Below are 15,387 nucleotides of genomic sequence, written 5' to 3'. Positions count from 1 at the left end.
ATCATTAGTTACACTTGCAGGGTGTAAACGTGAACTTATATTATGTGATCACATGGGCTTGACGAGCCTTATTCGGACGGTTCGCTACCGTTAGCGGATGAAATATATTTTCGGGTCTAGTGTATGTTCTAACACTACGCAAAGGGTGCAAAACAGTTAAGTTTGATAATTGGGTGCCCGAGAAACAAATAACTTTGGAATGCAAATGATATAGATAATCATATTATATTAAATCTTGTGGTTCAAATGCAACGTTTACTAAAACACCTATGATTTCACCAACGTTTTCGTTGACAGTTTTCTATATGTTTTCTCAGGTCCTTGAAAGCTACTTGATACATGCTTCCGCACTCTTTTTGATACTTGCTTGGATGTCGAGTATACATGCATAGTTGGAGCGTCTTTTGACTACTTTAAATTGTGTCGCATAGGTTTCATTCGTACGTTAAACATTGTAATGTAACTAGTCTTTTGAACTACATTTGTAAACTTGAAACATCCTTTTACTTATGAAATAAATGCGACATATTTTGGTCAAACGTCATGATAAAGACTTATGACCACGTAACGGGACCTAAGTAGTCGGCACCGTCAAACATGATTTGGTCGGGTCGCTACAGTCGACTGGATGACGATTCTAAAGAAAAATCAACGGCGACAATATTTGCTAGATGTCTTGATCTGGTTACAGGTGGTGAACGTACAAAAGGTGGTGAACGTTTTGCTCGGTGCATTCACTGAATATCCTATTAGTTTTTAAAAAGAAAGAAAAATTATATAAGTTATCCAATTAATAGACTTTTCTGATTTTGCCCACGTTTCGAATAGCTAAAAGATGCAGCAGAGGGGCAAGATTCGTTTGGTCTCAATATAATTGAGTACTGTTTGGCTCCAATAACCCGGTTCACGTACAAATCCAACTATTACTACGAACCAGAAAATTTTGATGTCTATCAATTTAACCGCTTAAAATAATTTTTCGTAATTTAAAGAAATTTTAGAGAAGAAATAGAAAAAAAATCTAAGTCCTAAAACTAGAATGTCGAGAAATAAGAAAGAAAAAGAACGCGTCGAAAAACGTCGAAAAATAAAAGATCAAAAAATAATAGGCGTCGAAAAATAAAAATAAGAAAGTAGCGCATCGAAACTTAAAAAGGAACTAAAAACTAAGAATTAAAATTTGCGTCTAAAAATATTAAAGCTTAAAATGAATTCTATATCCCAAATGGCAATAATTTAAAAAGGTACTAAAATATATAAAACGGCGTCGCAAAATTCTAAAGCACCTAAATCTTAGTCTAAAAAAAAAGCACTTAAGAGATTTTACGGCAAAGCCTAAAAAAATCTAGAAATAAAAATAACTATGGCAAATACTATGAATTAAAACTAAATACGAACGAAAAAGTATAAATATTACGCTAAAATAAATTAAAAGTTACAAAATATAAAAATATACTTAAAGTTGTAAAAAGTACAATTTTTATAAAAAAATATTATTTTTATATTATTTATTTTATAAAACTATTAATGTTATAATTTAAATAAACTAATTAAACTTAAAATAATACAAATTAAATAATAAAACTAAAACTTAAATAATAAAATAAGTAAAACCTAATTAGGGTTTTAAATTAATTATAATTAATAATAATACTCCGTAATGATTGCAGTTTTAGGGTTAACTGTGGCGTGTCAGACACTCTCATGCGATCGCATGAGAATTTGCCTTCGGGCTCATGCGATCGCATGAGCTAAGGTTACGGGCTGCTACAGTACCGAGCCTCGAATAAATTTTTTTTTTTCTGATTTAGATATTTATATAATATATTTATATAAATTAAATAAAACTTATATTTTTACAAAATAAAAATAAAGAAACTTTATAAAACTTATATATTTAACAAACTCTTAAAAATACTTAAATTTTGTTTTTCTTTTTATATTTTTGAATATATTAAGACGTATTTTTACAAAAACGTAGTTTTATAAAAGTAAAAAAAAATCTTTTTTTTTCTATAGCGTTGCGCTTCCGGAGTTTAAGCAGAATTGTCCCCGGCAGCGGCGCCAAAAATACTTGATGTGTGCGAGGTGTACTATAGTATTATTTTTATAACGAAATACTATTAAATATGATACAATTTTACACAAGATATTTATTTATTTATAGAATGGATATACCTAAACCTTGCTACAACACTTATAGGCAGTGTACCTAATCGTACAGTAGTGTAGTTTTTAGTAAGTCCGGTTCGTTCCACAGGGATACACTTAAACAAGCTTAACGCTATATTAGTTTAACTTATAAAAATACAAATATATATATATAAGTGATATTATTATTATAAAAGGGGGTTTTTACCGTTTAATGACCGGTTTGTCGATTTTTAAAACTTTAGTCGCAGTTAAAACCTAATGTAAAATATTAAAAATAAATATAACTTAATTTAAAGTGTAAAGTAAATAACGATAATGAAATTGAAATAAATAAAAGTGCGATAAAATAAAATTGCGATAATTAAAGAGTACGATAATTAAAAGTACAATTAAATATAATGACAATAAATAAAAGTGCGATAATTAAAAGTGCAATTAAATATGAAATAAAAGAATTATGCTTATTTAAACTTCCATAATCATGATGTTTGACGTGTTGATTTTTAGTTTATTCCCATGGGTTAATTGTCCTTTGTCTTGGATTATTCGATATGTCCATACAGATTTGTCCATAATAGTCCATCAGGCATAAATATAAAGTGCGAAAGTCTTTGCCAAATTATTCTTATTCCCGAAGTCAAATATTTCAACTAATTGGGGATTCCAATTGTAACAAGGTCTTAATACTTTGTTTAATGAATACACCAGGTTATCGACTGCGTGTAAACCAAGGTTTTACTACTTCGTTAACAATTACACCAATTACCCTTGAATGTAATCCACCCCTGTTTCAACAAGTCTACTAACTATTAATCCAGTTCCGTGTCCGGTAAAATGAACAATTATTGGTATTTATAGATATCCCGCCCACCGTGCCCAGTCAAGCGTATGTGGTTATATATAAATGCGTTAAATTATAAGTCTATATATTAAATTAACGAGGTATCATTTAGTTAATATAAAGCCCATTAATAGCCCATAGTCTAATTTCCACAAGTGTCGTTCTTTTGTCCAAATCCCAATTATGGTACAAAGCCCAATTACCCAATCTTAATATTTTTAGTCCAACATCATGATTACTTCGGTATTAAATAAGCATAATAATAACTTAGCTACGAGACATTAATTTAAAAATAACATTAACCATAACTTACAGTGATTAAAAATAGCGTAGCGTTACACGGACAGAATTTCGACTTACACCCTTACAACATTCGCTAACATACCCTTATTATTAGAATTTAAAATTAAAATTAAAATTAAAATTAAAATTAAAATTATAATATATATATATATATATATATATATATATATATATATATATATATATATATATATATATATATATATATATATATATATATATATATATATATATATTACGTATGATAGAAAGGAAAGAAAAAGATGTGTTTAACAACGACCAAAACCGCGAAATTTATAGGCATGTGGGCTGAAAAAGTGAGCCATGCGATCGCATGGCTTTTGTGCCTCCAGGCCATGCGATCGCATGGGGGTAGGTACCAGCTCACATATTTTTGTTTTCAAGCTTGTCGACGTTTTAATATATAAATATAATATATAAATAATTATAAGAATTATTTAAATATTATATTATATTTATGTGCATAGTTGACTTGTAATTTTTAGTCCGTTGCGTCGAGCGTTGAGAGTTGACTTTGGTCCCGGTTCCGAATTTTCTAACGTCCTTGCGTACAATTTAATATCTTGTATTTTGCGTTTCGCGTCCTGTACTCTTGTAATTTTGAGACGTTTCTCACCAATAATTTGAACCACTTTGATTGTATTTTGTACTTTTGAACTTTTTGGTCGTTTGCGTCTTCAATTCGTCGAATCTGTCTTTTGTCTTCATCTTTTATTATTTAAACGAATATCACTTGTAAATAGAACAATTGCAACTAAAAGCTTGTCTTTCTTGAGGGATAATGCTATGAAATATATGTTCGTTTTTAGCATTATCAGCGAACTAGGTCTGTATATAATGCTAAAGTGTAGGTGGTACCCCATATGCTAAAGTGTGTGACCCCATAGGCCTGTATATAATCGGTAGTATAGATTTGTGTTATGACGTGCACACTAAACCAACACCCTATACAACCAATCTTCAACCATAAACCCTAAACCCTATAATCTAAACCATAAATCCTTAAGTGTATACTTCAAATCATGCCAGACGACCTTGAGGCACTATTTTTATCCGCACCACCAATAGTTTCTATTATTTAAAAATTTATAAATCGTTAATAATAATAATAATAATAATAATAATAATAATAATAATAATAAGTAATAAATTTATATTATTTACAAATTAAATTCACTAATTTGTGGTTACTATTAAAAATAAAAATTATTTCCTTTAATTATAGGATGTATCCTATGCAATGATAAACCTAAAATTTTCAGGCATCAATTTTAATTTTAGTTTTATCGGTAGTTACACCAAAAATTTTAAAGGTAAGTTTTTTGCCACCAAATCTGCGTTTCAAATTATCTTAATCTTTTTAATACTTTTTTTCGTGTACAATTGTCAATTCCTTTGAATATATATATATATATATATATATAAGGAGTATATATATATATATATATATATATATATATATATATATATATATATTTGTCTAGGGTTAATATTTTAAAACCCACCAAACCTACGCTTTAGGGGTGGTCAGTATTTGGTTTGAAACCGTGAAACCCGAAAACCAAACCGAAAAAAACTAAACCGAATTTGAAAAACGGTTTTTGGATCGAGTCAAACCGAAACCGAATTTGAATTCGGTTTTCGGTTCGGTTTTGAATATTATGAATTTGGTTTAACCGAAAACCGAATTCAAAACCGAATTTAATATTTTTATATAATTAATTCGTATATTTATGTTTTAATGTCATTATAATTTGGGATCTAGTCAATAAAATATGTTCTCACCCATATGACGATTTGGTAGCTCACATTATAATTATGTTATTCAAATTATTATGTTTTTTTTTTCTTAATAACATAAGCAGTAAACGTCGTAATTAAACTGTAAATATTAATAAATCATCAAATTCTTGGTAATTTAATAGTGCGTCATTGTTTTAGGATATAAATAACTAATACATCAGTAACGCCACAATAAAACTACCATCGTTCTCAATTTTTTCATAATATTCGGTTTTAAGCGAAAACCGAACCGAATCCGAATTCGAATTCGGTTTTCGGTTCAGTTCGGTTTTAACTTGAATTCGGTTTTCGGTTCGGTTTTCGGTTTTACTCAAAAAAATTTCAAAACCGAATACACCGAATCGAATAAACCGAACAAACCGAAAACCGAACCGATAAACATCCCACTAGTACGCTTCAAACCACGAAGATATGTAAATTTCACTTTCCTTTGCTATCGCAAATACTGGAATTTCATCCCAAATCCCAAAATGATTCCTAAACTAAACCACGAAGCGTAGGATTTTGCTTTCAACAACATCAATCAATTACACTTAGGTCCGATCCGATCCGATCCGTTCTTTATGGCCGATGATGTAAATTTTTTTACTCCCGATCTGATCTGACAGATGACCGCCGATGGTTTATGATATCTGCTTAATCGATTCACTCTTTAAATGGACGGCTCATACATTTAGAAATACTATTTCATATGATTGCAATATACAGGTTTAATTTCTCTTTTTTGTTTTTTTTGTTTTTACAATTACGGTTTAGGGTTTTTATGTATAAAAGATGTAAATTTTCTTTTGTAAAAATGTATGTTGGTACCGACTAATTGAAGACGATTTATCGAGTCCATCGATTTAAAAGATGAATGATAAATTTGTATGGGTCGAAGAGGTGTTGAGCAGAAGCACTTTATGTACAAGATTATTTGCTATTAACTTCAACCAATCTGATTTCATTATTTTTGTTATGAATGTCCAACCGATTAGATATATAATAAAACTATATATGAGCCACAACCCCAAAAAAGAAAAAGAAAAAAAGAAACTAAACTTTGCGATTGTCTTTATCAAAGATGTTTTTGTATTGTATCAGGATGAAGATTTGGTGAAGCTAATCCCGAAGGGATTATACTTTATAACAAAATCTTGGATGAACTTATACTCAGAGGTAACATCAATTGCTCTTTAAATCGATTATTCCTATTTCATGAATAATTAATACACAGTGACCATAAATTTTCAAGCCATGCAGGAAATATGCCATTTGTAACAATTTACCATCACGATTTTCCTCAAGAACTTCAAGATCGATACGGGTCTTGGCTCAGTCCATTAATGAAGTATGTAGATTGATCTTGCTCATCTGTTCAGTTAGATAGATTTGGTTGTAACATATGTTTTGTTTTATTTATGGTTTGTGATAGGGAAGATTATGTTCATTATGCAAAAACATGTTTCAAGAACTTTGGTGATCGAGTGAAGTATTGGACCACTATCAACGAGCCAAATTTGTTTACACAAATGGCCTACCAAAATGGAAGATACCCGCCCACCCGTTGTTCGGATCCATTTGGCAGTTGTCATATGGGAACTCCGATGTTGAACCTATGATAGTTATGCATAACATGCTATTGGCACATGGCAAGGCTGTTAATATATGCCGAAGATATTATCAGGCAATTAATTAATTAATTTACCTTAAATATTACGTACTTTTTTATACTGTGAATGAATATGAATATATGTTGAATAGAGAAATATATGTGCAGCTTGAACATGGTGGGTCTGTCGGGATAGTTTTAGATTGCATGACGTTTGAGCCACTGACATACAGATCAAGAAGCTGCCAACAGAGGTTTTGCTTTCTCTATTGGCTGGTAGGTATAGATATATATATTTTTTTACACAAAATTAAATCAAGAATTTTAAAAACAATAAATCTTGAATGTTGTTAAACAGGGCATTGGATCCGCTAATATTTGGTGATTATCCCTTGGAAATATGCGCGATCCTTGGAAATCAACTGCTGAGATTTTCCGATTCTGAAAAAAAGTTTATGAAAAATAGAGTTGACTTTATCGGAGTCAACCATTACTCAACTACGTATGCAATAGATTGCATTCTTTCTAGTTGCAGTCTAACTGGGAATCGGCCTATTAAAGGTTTTGTTGAAGGAATTTTTTAGCGAGATGGTGTTCAAATTGGTGATCCAGTATGTACAGAAAAATCTATATCCCCCTAGTTTATTACTTTTCATTTGTTTTATTTTTATTTTTATTTTATTTATTTTTTGGAAAAGAACTTCTCATTTTTTTATTATCTGATTATGTTGACAGACCGGTATTAGCACTCTGCCACCAATAGGCTTGGGAGAAGTGATTGACTATCTAAAGAAGAAATATGACAACAAACCCATGTTTGTCACCGAAAATGGTATGTGAAATGGTGTAATGATGACATTTTAAATTTGTTCAGTCATTAAGTTGAATATTGGTGTCGATGATCGTTCTCAGATCTTTAAACTAAAAAATGCAGAAGTTTCAAACTTCTACTAAAACTGCATTAGTTCTTACCTATTTGTAGTTATTCTGACCCACTTCTCCCAACAACAGGATATTCTGACCCAACAACACAAGGACAAGGTGAAGATGTACTTCATGATGTCAAACGATTAGAGTATCACAAATCGCAAAGTTTAATTTTTTTTTGTACAATGGAAAGGTAGGCTAATGCTATGTATGCTATATACATGTTACTGCTATATTATTGCCGGGTATAATTACATACAGCAACGAAAACAATCACCTAAAAGTTACTCGTATATGATAATATCATTTGAAATTATTCATTGGATGCTGCAGCTCTTGGTCTGATGTTCTGGAATTTTTGATGTATGATTGATGCCATTTCAAGTTGATGATAACGTGTCTGATCCAACAGGTAACCCTTTAATTGTTTTATATTCGATTGTCAGATATATGTAATTATAAAAACATAGACACAATGAATGTTGTATGATGCTATTCACTTCTGCTTAGCTTAGGAACTAATAACTAAATGCATTGAATCTTAAAACCTTAATTTTAGCAAATTGGTGACACCTTTTTTGAGGTGAAAATTTTCTTTATATAAGGCGCACACAGACGTACATCATGTTTAGGTATTTTTGAGATTGATGTTTATTATTCTTTTTGTTAATGTAATTTACAGTTTTTGGTTGCTTTTAATAGAAGCCTTATACAACCTAGAACAACGGAACCTGATGAGAGGGAACGTCATACTTCACCCATATTTGCATCTCTTTTTCGTAATCTTCACCGTAGAATTCTCACCACTTGGGAATCGGCTAATAAAAACAGGTACTTTCTGTTGCCGCGATTTGGTTAGTTGTAATATTGCAGTTTAGTACAATGTTAATTTGCTTATTTGACTAAGAGAGGTCCCAATGGTGACAGAGTTTCTTCCAGGACTAACCAATCATTCAGCTCCACATCAGCACCTCCATCTCACTTCCTTCCCAGGACTAAACCCAGGACTAAACACTCCCAACAGTGACACTCCTTCCTCACCCACTATATATTAATTAGTTAATCAATTGTACAAGACCACTAGCAAAAAGTACCACAAAATTCAGCCCTATCCGTCCTGAAATGTGATTAAAATAGACGAACGGAGAGACGAGGGAGCTGGGCGAAGGGCTGGGCGGGGTGGTGGGCGGATTCGTGCCATCAGCTTCTTGCTGGGCGGACTCCTGGGCTAGCTCCTGGACGAGCTGTTGGGAGCAGCCTAATGTGGTAGAAGATATATGAAATTTGTTAATGAAATTGGAATTTTGATAATTGGCTTTCCTGTTTGACTAAAAAGGCATAGGAAACACACAATGTTTACTCTGTTTTATGTGATATACAGTATTTTATTTTTTTTAAAATGTAAAAGTTGGTATTTTTGGAACTGAAATGACAAGTATATAAATGTTAAAATGGTCGAGCAAATGATATCTTTATTATTTTGTTGTTTATTATGTAGAAAAGCATTGGTGTTCGTAGGTAAGGATATCCATTTGGCAATGTTGACAATGTCGGTCCTCCTAGCAAAGTCGATATAGTCCCTAGAGTTATCAATCAACTTGAACAAGTGATGTAATCAATTTGTTTTCTTTAAGTTTATGACTTACATGTATATTTGTCCCCTTTAGTAGCGCTATGTAATGTAAACCTTTTTGTAACCATTACTACTATGTAATGACAAACGGTAGTTGGCGGTATAGAGATTGGAGAGGATTGGTGTAGCGTAGAAGTTCAAGGGATCATTAAAAGGGGTTCATTATTGGTCAGGCCATTTGATCTGTTTATGAGAGTTGAAGATGCTGGAGGCGTGTGTCGCGTGGCCTTCCACATATTTATCGGTATTCATACCACAAATTTGTGATAATATATTTGTTAATTGTTATAATATGTAACTTTATGCTTATAAATATATGTTTGGTTTATATGTAGGTGGTGCTGTTGGATTGATAAAGATACTTGCTGATCAAGACGTTTGGTGTTGTTTTTCATTATTTTTAATTTTGTTTTCAAATGGTACTCGATTTCTTTTTATGTTTGGATTATTTAAGAATATTTTATGTTTGGTGATTTTCATGTTTATGAGAATATTTTGGGAATTATAATTATGTTTTATTTCATATTTGATTTTTAGTATTCATTATTAATAATTGTGTTTCCATAATCATGTTCAAAAAACCTGAAATCCTAACAATCGATCGAAATCCAAATACGAAACCGGATTGGAATACCCGATCCGGACCCGAATAAGTTAACCGGACCTGAATGTCCGATTTGAATCCGTTTACCCGAACCGGGTCCGAATTTTTTGCACCGGATCCGAACAAAATCCGAACCGGAATCAAATATCCGAATATCAATCTGAAACCAATCGAAAACTACTATAACTTAATAGAACACCCTATTATTATGTCATAATAAGCTTGATATAATATCATTATATTAGGACCTTTTCTAATGGTACTAAAGTAACATTATTTTGATATATTAGGACCCATTTCTTGGTTTTAAAGTTTAATAATATTATTTATTTTAGGACTTTTTTTAGTGGTAGTAACCTTGAAAATCATTATATTATGACTCTTTTATGTGGTACTAAAGTAACATTTTTATATATTAGGACCAATTTTGTGGTTTTAAGGTTTTTGAGATATTTATATTAGGACTTTTTTAGTGGTACTAATTTTAAAACTCCTTATATTAGGACCTTTTGTGTGGTACTAAAGTATCATATCATTATATATTAGGACCCATTTTGTGGTTTTAAGGTGTGAAATAATTTTATTAGGACATTTTTTAGTGATACTAACCTTAATAATAATTATATTAGAACCCTTTATGTGGTATTAAAATATCATATCTTTATATATTATGACCTATTTTGTGGTTTTAACGTTTCAAATATTTATATTAGAACTTCTTTTAGTGGTACTATCCTTAAAAATAATTGTATTATGACCCTTTATGTGGTACTAAAGTAAAATATGTGCATATTAGGACTTTTTTCTTTGGTACCAAACTAGTGTATCGTTAGATTAGGACTTTGTTTATTGGTACTAATGTACTATTTTTTTACAATAGGACCATTGTTTTGGTCCTTAAGAATTCTAAATTTTTATTAGGACACTTTTGTCGGTACTTATATCATATATTTTTACTTTTTGGGACACCTTGTGTATGTCTCAATTTCAAAAAATGTTTCATAATATGTATTTTAAGGACTTTTCTTTGTGGTTGTTAATTATATTATAGAACCTGATCATTGGTTTCATAATCTTATCACCTTTTAGTACACTTTTTAATTTCTATACTTTATACGACCGCGTTAGATACAATCCCCATTAGTAGGTCCTATCAAGCCCAAAGGTCCTATAAAGTGGCTTTATAGGACCAAATTGGGGGTCCTATAGGAGCATTTTTCTTGTAGTGGAGTTTTGTGAACCTGGCTTTTATGGATTCAATAATTTTCATTGTGACTTGTAATGTTTTTAATTGATTATTGAATAGTCTTTGTGGTTTTATATTTTTCATTGGCTTTATATATACTCATTTTATGTTGGATGATGAACAATTGAATATACCATTTAAAGAAACCGATTTACAGGATCATAGGTATAAAATGTTTTTTTTTTCCTTTCTAAACATGGATGGGTTGAATATTTAGGATTATGTTATTTATGTGTTGCAATTGTGAGAAAAATTCAGTTAATAATTGAGTCAATAGTTTATATGAGAAGGCCAAGGCCAAACAATTGAGCATCAATTAGTATTGTAAGTTAAGGTTTGAGGTATAATACTACGAAAGCCCTTAAAATGTTCTGTTCGGTCTATTCGAAGTCGTTTACATAGCTCCTTTGGAAAAATTGATTTTGGTGAATTCCATGTATCTTTTATGATGTGTATCTTTCAGGCGTGATTTCTAGCTTTCATACCCTGCGTTGCATTAAAGCTATAACAATTTAGTTTTAGGGATGTCATAACGAAGCTACAATGTTTAATTTTCATAACAACTACAACTTAAAATTCTGGATATGTTGTTTTGTTTTGCGTTCTCTTTTTGGATAAAAACAACTACACCTTAAGAATGTTGTATGGTGTGCATAATATATGTGCCATTTTTTATCAACAGATTTCTCAAGATTAGATCCTTCGTTAGACTCTGTTAGTTACTTCAATAAAAAGTTTCAATTGGAGGAGGGGCTTGAAGAAAGGAAAAAAATACAAACACTCAACAAAGCAATAGTACAAATGTAAGCATTTTATACAAGTGTTAATACTATTACATCTACTGTGTTCGGGTGTCAACATGAGCGGGTCGTGCAGGTTGGTAAATGCGGTAAAATGGGTTTTGGTGATACAAGTTGTACAAGTACCACTTGAGATAGGTTGGTCAGATTGCTTGCAATTCTGTCTCTTTTTTTTTAACATGAACTGGTCGGGCACAAAATTAATGCCAATTTGATGTCAATGAACACAGGCTCATCAGTTATTTCCTTTACTTCCATCAAATCCTGGATTCAAACAAAATCAACCTCGGAGTAACGTTTAAAACATGCAGGTTCTGTTTTTCTTTTACTACATAAAAATAGTTGTTGAGTTCATGAACGTTTGGATACAATCCAGTTTTAACACACACACACACACACACACACACATACACACACACACACACACACATATATATATATATATATATATATATATATATATATATATATATATATATATATATATATATATATATATACATATATACTCCGTATATATATTGTAACAACCCGACTTCATTAATTCAAAAACACCCTAATTTTTTTTTTCTGGGACAGTACATCTGGACGGCGTCCAGTAACGAAGGCTTGGACGGCGTCCAACCTTTTGGGACGGCGTCCCAATGAACTGCCAGGTTCTGATCTCGGGTTCCAATTTACACAAGCAAAAATCCCGCTTCCCGACACTTTTAAACGAAAACCCTTTTACTACAAGTCATAATAAGTAAAACTAAGAGATTTCCATCATCAAAACAAGTTTTACATCACCAGGCCCACAAACGCCCATTTTACAAGTTTCGTTCAAAATACAAGTTTCGACCTTAAGAGTTTAAATTCCAAACGACACCTAGAGCACGGTGTTTGGGGTTAAACTACCCAATCTCGGTCAAACTTCAAAAGCTAATCACCCAAAAGCATCCCCTATCAAAACAAGCGGGAGACCACTAATCCAATTGAATACTTTTGCCTTTATCCAAGCCCGAGCCTAAAAAGATAAACAACGAGAGGGTAAGCTAAAGCTTAGTGAGTGCAATAGTTATACATATACATATATAACCTACTTACTTGCATTACTTACACAATACCGCACACAAGCTAACAATTCGACAACCATGCAAAACATAATGCATATACCAATATCCGCAATTCACAATGAGCTAGCAATACCAATAGCATATAGTTCACTATTAAATATGCTAATGCAAAATTTATACAACCATGGTTAACCAAATCGTACTAGGGAACAGTGTTCGTAAAAGACCGTCGGAGTTCATAACATCCATTAGTGTTACTTAAACACCGCGTAATCATTAATCCCCCGGGTGATGTCTTGAACAACGCGACTAACTCACCCCATGACAATGTGGCGTATCGAACACCTCGACGATTCCACATGTCAATCAAAACAATGAGTGGTGCCTTGATCACCACGAAATCCACTCCCATGACAATGTGGTGTCTTAAACACCGCGACAAAATCACATGTCAATCAAACAATGAGTAGTGTCTTGAACACCGCGACAATACTACTCGTTACTTAGAAGGTGGTGTCTTGAACACCGCGACAATTCCACATTCATACTACACAAATAAATACATTATATATGCACACTGTGACGACCCGGAAATTTCTGACCAAATTTAAACTTAATCTTTATATGATTTCGACACAATAAGCAAAGTCTATTAAACTGAGTCTCAAAATGTTAGAACTAATTTTCAAGAATGCATTTGACTTTGACTACTTCCAACGATTCACGAACAATTGTTTGAAAATAAATATATAAGTATATATATATAACTATAAATATAAGAATATATAATAAATACTTTAATCAATTAAGGTTAAATGCAAGGTAAAAATACAAGATAATTAAGTCACTATTAAAATAAATAATATATATATATATATATATATATATATATATATATATATATATATATATATATATATATATATATATATATATATATATATATATATATATATATATATATATATATATATATATATGAATTCTAAACATAAATAATATTGGTTATATTGTAAATTATAAATATTAAAGATTTAATAAAGTTATTGTATTATATATTATATAATTAGTTAATATTAGACATTAATTAAATTGTAAATGTAATTATAAAGTTAACAACATAGTTATAAATATTGTCATTACTTTCATTATGATTGAAGATAAATACTAATATTAATCTTAATATCTGTATTATTGATATTATTAGTTCTAATATAAAATATATAGATACGAAATTTGATACATGTAAATTGTTATATCTTAATCATTATTTGTACTGTTTTCACATTATCTTTAAAAAAAAATTTTATTATTATTTTTATCATAATTATTATCATCATTATTAATAAACTTATTTTTTTAAAACTTTCATTACTTTTACTATTTATATTATTATATCAGTATATTTTTTTATTACTCTTTATTATTATTTTGATATTATTATCATTAGTATTTTTTTATTATTACTAATATTAATTGTATTAATAATATTAATATATTATGATATTATGTATTTATTAATAAAAAAACGATATATATGCCAGCAGATCATCACGCATTACTTTATCAGATATATATATTTTTTTATTTCCTGTGTTGCTCGTGACATCCTGTCGAATGATTCTTCAATATAAGACAATCGATCTTAACAGTTTATTGATAATATATCATTCAATTCTTCTACCTTCACTTCATACAATTATCTGCTTGCTACAATTAGCGAATTTTTTTTAAACAAAAAACCCAACACAGCTTTCGGTCCCCTGTACGTGTAGTGACCCGAACTTTTCCATGTTTATATATATTAATTGAGATTGATATTTACATGATTAAATGTTTCCAACATGTTAAGCAATCAAACTTGTTAAGACTTGATTAATTGAAATATGTTTCATATAGACAATTGACCACCCAAGTTGACCGGCGATTCACGAACGTTAAAACTTGTAAAAACGACATGACGATATATATATGGATATACATAAGGTTAACATGAGATTATGATAAGTAAGTATCTCCATAAGTATATTAACAATGAGTTATATACATATAAACAAGACTACTAACTTAAGGATTTCGAAACGAGACATATATGTAACGATTATCGTTGTAACGACATTTAAATGTATATATATATATCATATTAAGATATATTAATATATCATAATATCATGATAATATAATAATTTAACATCTCATTAGATATAATAAATAATGGGTTAACAGCATTAATTGAGATCGTTAACTTAAAGGTTTCAAAACAACACTTACATGTAACGACTAACGATGACTTAACGACTCAGTTAAAATGTATATACATGTAGTGTATTTAGATGTATTAAAATACTTTTGGAAGACTTCAAGACATATATCAAAACACTCATACTTAACGAAAATGGTTAAAGTTAC

The 15,387-nt window shown here is 30.4% G+C and overlaps 1 pseudogene; it reads left to right on the top strand.

The window, feature by feature from the left end:
- The first annotated feature begins 6,210 nt into the window (after window positions 1–6,210).
- LOC139888463 (beta-glucosidase 45-like) lies at window positions 6,211–9,798 on the top strand (annotated as a pseudogene).
- Window positions 9,799–15,387: the final 5,589 nt, after the last annotated feature.

This window comes from Rutidosis leptorrhynchoides, chromosome 2 (genome assembly GCF_046630445.1).
Source record: "Rutidosis leptorrhynchoides isolate AG116_Rl617_1_P2 chromosome 2, CSIRO_AGI_Rlap_v1, whole genome shotgun sequence".
NCBI lineage: Eukaryota > Viridiplantae > Streptophyta > Magnoliopsida > Asterales > Asteraceae > Rutidosis > Rutidosis leptorrhynchoides.
This window is presented reverse-complemented; position numbering and strand designations above follow the sequence as displayed.